Source organism: Onychomys torridus, chromosome 13 (genome assembly GCF_903995425.1).
Source record: "Onychomys torridus chromosome 13, mOncTor1.1, whole genome shotgun sequence".
Lineage (NCBI taxonomy): Eukaryota > Metazoa > Chordata > Mammalia > Rodentia > Cricetidae > Onychomys > Onychomys torridus.
The window spans coordinates 62,597,645-62,607,860 of record NC_050455.1 but is presented as its reverse complement, the minus strand read 5'-3'; positions in this window follow the sequence as shown (position 1 = coordinate 62,607,860).

The following is a 10,216-nucleotide window of genomic DNA, read 5'->3' as shown; positions in this document are numbered from 1 at the left end:
TCATGGCAGAATGATCCGTCCATCTGCCGTCCTCCACCAGTCCTCTGTTATTTGTACCATGGGCAAGCCATGGATCCAAGCACGATATGCAGGAGTGTACTGGGGACCAGTGGCAGTCTTCTCACTCCAGGGTATACCAGGACTATTTGGGGGGCTGATGCTACTTCCCTAGCTGTTTGGTTGGCTAGGTTATTTCCTCTTTGGATCAGTCCAGTCCCTTTTTGATGCCCCGGACAGTATATGATTGCCAGCTTTGTGGGCCCCCAAAGGGCTTGCAGGAGGTCCAGAATTTCTTGTTTTTTATTGTCTTTCCCTCCGCTGTGAGCAAGCCCCTTTCACTGTAGATTGCCCCATGAGCATGTCCTGTAGCAAAGGCGTATCTACTGTACATGTAAATGTTTAATTTTTTTTCTTTTCCCAGTCTCAAGGCTTTTGTTAGGGCAATTAATTCTGATGTCTGTGCGGAAGTTCCAACCGGTAATGGCTCTGCCCATACAATGTCTGAGAATGTGGTCACCACCACCCCAGCATACCTCTGACCATCTTGCATGAAGCTTCTCCTGTCCATGTACCAGATGTCCTCAGCATCTGGTAGGGGTATATCTTGTAGATCTGGACAGATACAGTGCACCTGGGCCAGGATTCCAGTACAGTCATGTAGTGGTGCTTTGAGATCAGGGTTGGGCAGCAAGGTTAAGGGCAGTTGGAACTTGAAATGTTATTCTGGCGGGGTTGAGGAGCAAAGCTTGGTAATGGGTTAGTCTGGCATTGCTCAGCCATCAGTCAGGTGGCTGTTTGAGAACCCCTTCCAGGGCACGTGAGGTGGTTATTATTAAGTTCTGCCCTAAGGTTAATTTATTGGCATCTCTGACCAGTAGTGCCACCGCTGCTATGATGCGGAGGCATGGTGGCCATCCTGCTGCCCCTGGATCTAGTTTTTTTGAAAGATATTACACTGGCCCCTTCCACGGTCCTGTTGTTTGGGTTAGCACTCCCTTTGCCACCCCCTTATTTTCATGTATGAACAGACCAAAGGACTTATTTATATCTGGCAGGCCAAGGGCTGCAGCCTCTAGGAGTTTTTGTTTCAAGGCAACGAATGCCATCTGCCTGCCTGTCCTCTGTCCAAACAAAGTCCAAGGTGTTCTTAGTTGCTTCATACAGAGGTTTGGTCAGCTCTGCAAATCCAGGGATCCACAGGTGGCAGAGTCCTGCCACACCCAGGAACTCCTGCACTTGTTTTGTAGTTTTGGGAGTGGGTATTTTTAGCACTGTCTCTTTACGGGAGTCTGACAGCTATCTCTGACCCCCTTCAAGGGCGTACCCCAGATACATTACCCTGGGTTGACAGATCTGGTCTTTCTTGACAGAGGCCCGATACCCCAGATCTTCTAAGGCTTGTAGCAGATCTTCAATTTCCTTTCGACAGGTCTCTCTGTAGGCAGCTGCAATCAGCAAGTCATCTACACACTGCAACAAGCTTCTATCAGAGTTCTAGGCTCTATACTTACTCAGATCCTCATGTAGAGCCTTATCAAAGAAGGTTGGAGAATTCTCGGATCATTGGGGTAATCTAGTCCAGGTTAGCTGACCGCTGATTCCAATCTCTGTGTCAAGCCACTTGAAGGCGAAGTACTTCTGACTCTTGCGGGCCAGAGGCAGGCTGAAGAAGGCATCTTTCAAGTCCAAGACTGAGTACCATTGCCAGTCTGGGGGCAATGTGCTGAGTAGGGTATAGGGAGTAGGGTATAGGGACTGGGCACCGTGGGTTGTATGTCCGTTACCCTTTTTATTTACTTTTCTTGGGCCCTGTACTGGCCTATAGTCATTGGTGTGGGGCTTTCTAACTGGTAGCAGTGGGGTGTTCCACGCAGGCTAGACTGGCCTTAGAATCCCAAGGGTCAACAATCTTATTATGTGGGAAGTTATCTCTTTCTTTGCTTCCAGGGGCATGGGATATTGGTGGACTTTAATTGGGTCTGTGCCTGCCCAAATTTCTACATATATAGGGGGTCTGTGTTTTGCTCGCCCCATGCCCCCAGTTTCTGCTCATGTTTGTGGATCAAGAAAACCACCTTGGCCGGGTGGTGATGGCGGTGGCGGTGGCGGCGGCGGCCGCGGCGCACACCTTTAATCCCAGCACTCGGGAGGCAGAGACAGGCGGATCTCTGTGAGTTCAAGGCCAGCCTGGTCTCCAAAGTGAGTTCCAGGAAAAGTGCAAAGCTACACAGAGAAACCTCGTCTCGAAAAACAAAACAAAACAAACAAACAAACAAAAAGAAAGAAAGAAAAAGAAAAGAAAAGAAAAGAAAAGGAAAGGAAACCATCATAGCAGAGTCAAGAGGAGGTGCCCCTCCCTGAGCATGCATGGTTTTTAAAGGCAAAACCCACAAGGTTACCACATAAGGGGGTTTTAGTACAGGTACAATCCTGATTGGCTCGTGCTTGGGGACTTTCCAGAATTCTGCCGATAGCTCATGTTCAGTTTAACCTCGGTTATTTGTTAAACCCATTTCCTAAGCTGTCTCCAGGTTGGGACATTCTGTGGTTAATCAGTTGCTACCAGATGGCCAGATGGCCGTTCCTGACATCCTGACTTTGTACTTTCTGGTTCCTGGATCTATGTCAGCAATACTGAGGCTTACAAGATGGAGGGGCCTTGGTTGTTCAACACACACACACACACACACACACACACACACACACACACACACACACACACACGGGGGGTGGGGGGTGGCAGCTCTAGAGATAGCTCAGTGTCTAAGAGCACTCTTACAGAGCATATGAGTTCAAGTCTCAGCACCCACATCAGGCAGCTCACAACACTCTAACTCCAGCTCCAGGGGAATCCTACACCCTCTTCTGGCCTCCAAGGGCACTGCACACACATGAACGTGCCTATACATACACTTAGTTAAAGAGATAAATTCAAAAATAATAATTCTGAAATGGACTTCAAATTTTACTCCAGCTCTATAAGTTGCACAATAGCTTAACAGTATACCACTCTATATCCATTTCTTTGTCTGCTTCATTAGGCTTTTTGAGATAGAGTGTTAACAGTATACCACTCTATGTCCATTTCTTTGTCTGCTTCATTAGGCTTTTTGAGATAGAGTATTAACAGTATACCACTCTCTATCCATTTCTTTGTCTGCTTCATTAGGCTTTTTGAGATAGAGTATTAACAGTATACCACTCTCTATCCATTTCTTTGTCTGCTTCATTAGGCTTTTTGAGATAGAGTATTTAGCCCAGGCTGACATTAACCTTCCACCTCTGTTGTATAGTAACTCCACCAGAAAACATATACAGACATTCTTAAAAAACAGAAAGTCTGCCGGGTGGTGGTGGTGACGGCGGCGGGCGGCGGCGCGTGCCTTTAATCCCAGCACTCGGGAGGCAGAAGGCAGATATCCGAGAGTTTGAGACCAGCCTGGGCTACAAAGTGAGTTCCAGGACAGGCAAAAAGCTACACAGAGAACCCCTGTCTTGAAAAAAACATAATAATAATAATCATAATAATAATAATAATAATAATAATAATAGAAAGCCTTTATTTACTGCTGGTAGCTGCATGAGGAACTTGACTAAATCATGTAGCCCCAGATCTTACTGCTCTTAATCTTTTAAAAGCATAAAAACTACATCCTAGGTTGATACACTTTAGTCAGCAAGAATAGTTAGCATGAAGCAGATCTACAGAGTCAAAAAGCAAGTTATCACATTTAGGGGCTTTCCTAGCCAAATCCTGGAACTTAGCCTTTGTTTCTGTTTTGGTATGTTGACTAGGTCTTGTTCCTGTTTTGACAAGCATTGCTGCCTACTCTAGGCATGCTAGGTTGCAAGGCTGAATGCTGCTTTTATCTTGTTATCAGTTGCACTAAAGTCTGGGGGCTTGTTATATTCCCAGAGTACTAGGTTAATAGGCATGTGCTGAGATGCTGAGGAATGGACCCGGGGTTTCAGGTTCCTCATTCCAGACAAGCAGCCTACAGACTGAACTGTGTCTCCAGCTCCTCCATATCTTTTATGTTGAACATTCAGAACTAGATAAAACTAAAGGAAAATTATCTGTACCTTCCTATTGGACATGGAACATGCTGGTTACTGGCAAACACAGGTACTATGGAATTCTACTCTTATTATCTAATTACTTTTAATTTTCAACTAGCTTTGAAACTATTAGAGTAATACATAGCCTAGAGAATGCCTCCTTCTTTCTTATCATGCCATCTTTGCTGAACAAGGACCAATCAAAGACCCAGTCTGTTCTTGGAACAACAAATTTGCTGTGCCCCCCTCTCTCTCTTTGTGTGTGTGTGTGTGTGTGTGTTTGTGTGTGTGTGTGTGTGTGTGTGTGTGTGTGTGTATCTATAAAACTAGATCCTTCACAGCCATTTCCCAGTATTTAATCTGGTCAACTGAAATTGGTGTTTCCCAGGCTGCTCTCTTTACTACATGTAGGCTGATGTTTCTGTCCTTCCTACCAGCTCCCAAACACTTCTTATTAATTGTGAAAGCTTGGCAGATAGCTTAGGCTTGTTACTAACTAGCTTTTACAACTTAAATTAACCCATTTCTATTCATCTATGTGTTGCCCTGAGGCTTGTTTACCTCATCTATGTGTTGCCCTGAGGCTTGTTTACCTCATCTATGTACTGCCCATCCTGCTCACTCTGCATCTCAGGGCATCTCTGCTCTTCTTTTCCACAGTGTCCTCTATGTCTGTAAATCCCGCCTAGCTATTGGCCAATCACAGTGACATATCTTTATACAGTGTAATCAAATATCTCACAACTGTGGACTTGAATAAACTCTTTTCTGCACACAGTTGTATGTGACTCTGAGTTTTAGGATGAGAGAAACTTTTCAAATGATATTCTAAATAAAACTGCAACAAATATTAACATAGCTTTGTACTTATTCCTGACTTGACAATCCTCCTGGGAGTTGTAAAATTAAGAGGAAAAATGATTTTAAAAAGAAAGAAAAACCCGAAGAAACTTTGTAGATTGAATTGCTTTTAGTTATTTGCTTTAACTACCAATTTTATAGACTGCATAGTGAAGCAAATATAGACCGATAGATAGATGTAGTTTTACTTTCTCATCAGGACTGCCAGCCAGCAAAATAATGACATGGAGACTTCCTATTAATTATGAAAGCTTGGCCAATAGCTTAGGCTTGTTCCACTAACTCTTATAACTTAAATTAACCTGTTTATATTAATCTATGTTCTACCACATGGTGTGGTATTGTATTCCCCAAAATATTGTGCACCCTAATAAATTTATCTGGAGTCAGAGAACAGACAGCCACTAGATACAGAGGCTAGAAAATGGTGGCACACACACCTTTAATCCTGGCATTTCAGAGACAGGAATCCCTCTGGATCTCTGTGAGTTCAAGGCCACATTGGAAATAGCCAGGCATGGTGACTCACACCTTTAATCCCAGGAAGTGATGGCAGAAAGCAGAAAGGTATATAAGGCCTGAGGACTAGAAACTAGAAGCATTTGGCTGGTTAAACTTTTAGGCTTTTGAGCACTAGTTCAGCTGAGACCCATTTGGATAAGGACACAGAGGCTTCCAGTCTGAGGAAACAGGATCAACTGAGGAATTGGCAAGGTGAGGTGACTGTGGCTTGTTCTGCTTCTCTGATCTTCCAGCATTCACTCCAACACCTGGCTCCTGGTTTGATTTTATTAATAAGAACTTTCTAAGTTTCATGCTACCACATGACTTGATTATCTCTACTCTGTACCATATGTCCAAACTCTTTAGTGTCTCCTGTGGTAATATTTCATTTATGCTCTAACAAATAAAGCTTGCCTGAAGATCAGAGGGTAGAGATAGCCATTAGTTAGCCATAAAGGTCTGGAGGTCTGTACAGACAGAAAGGAAGTGATATGGCTGGGCAGAGAAAGGAATATAAGGTGAGCAGGGACAGGAGCTTGGCCCCTTTTTTGGTCTGAGGATTCAGTAGAAGTAAGAAATTCTCTCTAGTGGCTAGCTCCTTTACTTCTCTTATCTTGTAGCATTTACCCCAATATCTGACTCCAATTATTAAGATCAATTGGAATTTACACTACAGTCTCCTGACATCTCTTGCTCACCTAGATTCCTTCTTCTCTTCCTCTCTCTCCCCAGAAATCCCATCTATCCTCTCCTGCCTAGTTATTGGGAATTCAGTTCTTTATTACACCAATCACAGCAATACATCTTTGCACAGTTTATCAAATATCCCACAACAGATACATAGATAGATACATACATAGATAGATAGATAGATAGATAGATAGATAGATAGATAGATAAATGTCTTTCTACATAGCTCTGGCTGTCCTGAAACTTACTATGTGGACCAGGCTGGTTTCAAACTCACAAACTCTACTTCCTGAGTGCTGAGATTAAAGGCATGCACTACAGTGCTTGGCCTAAGCAATATATTTTGGTGTAGATAATCTCCACTGTATAGATTACAATGACAATGGTTGCTCAGTTTTTTTCAGTCTATGGAGGGCAGCATCATCCATTGTAAACCAGAAGAGGCTTCAAAGAGATGACTCAGACAATAAAAGCAGTAACTGCACAAGCTTGATGACTGTAGCAAACTCCATCCCCAAATCCAGGTAAAAAGGCCAAAGTGACACACTCTTACAGGGAGTCAACTAGAGATGACCGCTCAAACACAGACTATAGCCAAGTGATAATCTTTATTCCAGCTGGCTGTTTTTACACTCCAGTATTCCAGACCCAAGTGTATCACCAAGTGTTTAGAGTAAGAGACTTTTAAGGGCAAAACCTCTTCTTGTTATCTCACTTGGCAGCTGTAGGGGGAAGATTTTGTCCAAGCAAGAAATCTAACAGAAGCTAAGATAAGCAGTTAGCAGGAGGGGGAGGTTTTCACAAGTCAAATATAAATGGCCTCAGAAAGAATACAAGATGAAGGAAATCTTCACTGTCTTGCTCTATCACAACATATTGTTTTTTAATTTAAAACATTTTGCATATGATGTATTTTGATCATATTTTCCTCCCCCCAACTCCAAGCAGAATTTCCCCACCCAACTTTATGATCTCCCTCCATCCCTCACTATCTTTGTATATCTCAAACCCCACTTCTCTCAAAAAAGTAAGATACTCTTTTGTCTAAAGAAGACCCTTAGTGGGAGTGCTGGTGACAATGTCCTAAACAGAAGGACTCCAGTGAGTGGGTAAATGGATTGTTATTGGGCAAACAAAAATCTAAACTCAGCATTCCTCAGGAATCTTGACAGGCAGGTATTCTATGTATCAGAAAAGCCACTGCTTCCCCTATCCACTCTCAGAGTTACCCACTACCATCAAGGGCATCTAGTTCCTGATTAATCCAAATAGTTTGCTTCAACTCAAAGACCTTGTGCTAATTAAGGTTTCTATTGCTATGAAGGGACACCATGACCATGGCAACTCTTATAAAAGAAAAACATTTAATTGGGGTGGCCTACATTTTCAGAGGCTTAGATTATTATCATCATGGCAGGGAGCATGGTGAGGTGCAGGCAGACATGGTGCTGGAAAAGGAGCTGCTACATGTTGATATACAGGCAACAGGAAGTAGACTGAGACACTATGCATGGCTTTAGCATATATGAGACCTCAAAGTCCACCTCCATGGTGACACATTTCCTACAAAGTGCCAGCTCACAAATAATGACATGGAGACATTAATTATGAAGGCTCAGCCTATAGCTTAGGCTTGTTTTTAACTAGTACATATAACTTAATTTAACCCATTTCTGTTAATCTACATTTTGTCACATACTACCTACCCATCCTGCTTCCTCCATGTCTCCTTGAGTCTCTTCTGCATGCCTAGATTCCTCTTCCTACTTTCTCTCTCTACCTAGAAGTCCTGCCTATACCTGCTCCCTAGCTATTAGATAGTCAGCTTTTTATTACACCAATCATAGCAATTCACTATAGGCTGACTTTTCTGTGTAGACCATGGGTCAAGTCCCACCAGCTGCTCCCCAAATAACCACACAGAGACTTAATATTAATTATAAATGCTTGGCTGGTAGCCTAAATTTGTTTTCAGCTAGCTCTTATAGTTTAAATTAACCCTTTTCTATTAATGTATATGCTGCCCTGAGGCTCATTTACCTCATGCATGTACTTCCCATCCTGCTCGATCTGAGTCTCTTGGTGTCTCTAGAGACTCCACCTTCTTCTCCCCAGCATTCTCTTAGTCTGGTTCTTCTGCCTAACCTTATCCCACCTAGCCATTGGCCAGTCAGCTTTTTATTAACACATCTTCACACTATACAGAAGGATTATTGCACAGCATAACACCTTCACACAGTGTACCAATATCCCACAACAGGTGACTTTAGTGAAAAATTGCTATCATTATCTCAAGAATAAAGAATGACAAGCAGAAATCAAGGTAATTTTCTAAAAAGAAAGATAATCTTTGACAGAAATATAAAAAGAAAACCGCTCCTTTTTTCTGTGAAAAAGATGTGAAACATTTATTTGAAACACTGACAGGGCTAGATAATCCAACTCCACTGCAATGGTTTTGTTGTTATTGTTGTTTTGTTTTAAGTGCCTCTTCAGCACAGTGTGTGGTTTCCATGCAGCCTACATGAGGGCTACCCCACATAAGGCCTAGTAAGATTTCAGCTGCTCTGTTAAATAATTTATAACATGTTGAAAGTTGAAAAGCTATTTAAATTTTTTAATGTAAATAGATATTTCCTGTCCCAACTGCCTGTTCCCAAATACCTAGCAGCTGCTTCCCAAATTACCACACAGAGGCTTATATTAATTATAAATGCTTGGCTGGTAGCTCAGGCTTGCTACTAGCTAACTCTTACACTTACATTAATAAATATCTACTCATCTGTGTATTGCCACATAGCTTGTGGCTTTAACTGTCCTCTAGCATGTTTTGCTTCCTGGGTGGCTTGCTGGAGTCTCTCCTGACTCTGCCCCCCTTCTTCCCATCATTTTCAGTTTGGCTTTCCCACCTAACTTCCTGCCCAGCTACCAGCCTGTCAGCTTTTTATTAACCAATGAGAGTAATACATATTCATAGTGTAGAAAAGAATTGTTCCACAGCAGTTCAATTCCAAGTAAGAAAACATCTGAATGGCTATTCTAATGGCAAGTAAAATGCTGAATTACCTGTGAGGTATTCCAGCTCTTCTGCTTAGAAGGTAACTTTTTTGTTTGTTTGTTTGTTTCTTTCTTTCTTTCTTTCAAGATTATTTTTTATACATTTAGTTGTGGGAGAGGTGGCTCAGCAGTCATGAGTGCTTCTTGTTCTTGCAGCGGACTCCAGTCATATTTCCAGCACCTGTTAGGTCACAAACCCAGCCCCTAAGATGGCACCTTAGAATGGCTACAAATGATTATCCAGGTTTGATGACCATGAAGAAACAGAAACCTAACACCCAGCATTTTTCAGAAACTTACTTAGTTGGAGTTTTTATTGCTGCAACAAAACACTATGGCCAAAAGCAAGTTGAGGAGGATAGGGTTTATTGGGCTTTATTACAATATTGTAGTCCATCACTGAAAGAATTCAGGGCACAACCTGGAGGCAGGAGCAGATGCAGAGGCCATGGAGGGATGCTGCTTAGTGACATGGTCCCCATGACTTGCTCAGCAAGACCACCAGCCTAGGGAAAGCACCGCCTACCACGGAATGGGCCCTCCCTCATCAATAATTAATTAAGAAAATGCCTTGTTTCATCTTCAGCATAGTGGCTGTACCTTAATATGTTGCTAGTTCAGCCAGCAATTGCAACTCTGCAGTTGTCAGCTTGCTTCTTTGACAGCAGCCTGGCCACACAGGCCACAGTCTGGTGGGAATTCTGTTCCCACAGGCACCAGCTCTGCTGCTGCCACTAAAGGTAGCTATAACTAAATCTTAATCATTTTATTTATAGGTAAGACTTGCTATTCCATGGCTGGTGTGAAAACCTACTAGCTAAGAGAGGTTGAATAGTAACTAGCTAACCTTTTCTCTGAAAGGATGATAAACGAACGGCACTGATTACCACGTGGAAAGGTCATGGTCACATTGGAACCCAATGTTAGTTTCTAGAGGTTTATTAGGAGGGGAAAGGGGAGGAGAAACAAGAGAGCCAGGCGTGGAGAAAGAGAAATATGGTGGGGAGGGGGGAGGGAGAAGAGCAGGAAATGGAAAGAGAGCAGA